The following is a 210-nucleotide window of genomic DNA, read 5'->3' on the forward strand; positions in this document are numbered from 1 at the left end:
TCTGGAAGCACCAGAGAGATCCCCTGAGACCGAGACACTAAGGCACCAGCGTCTCAGTGTCTCGTACTTCCTCTGGGTGACAATGCAGAAAATGGACAGTTCCTGGAGGCTGAGAATCCTGAGATGTTTCAGGGTCCCAGTGACTTCTGTCTATACTCCTGCTGCCCTAGAGGCTCAGAGGTGAGTCTGTTTATGGTGCCTTCTAGATTG

The sequence above is a fragment of the Mastomys coucha genome, unplaced genomic scaffold (genome assembly GCF_008632895.1).
Source record: "Mastomys coucha isolate ucsf_1 unplaced genomic scaffold, UCSF_Mcou_1 pScaffold13, whole genome shotgun sequence".
In the NCBI taxonomy this organism is placed as follows: domain Eukaryota; kingdom Metazoa; phylum Chordata; class Mammalia; order Rodentia; family Muridae; genus Mastomys; species Mastomys coucha.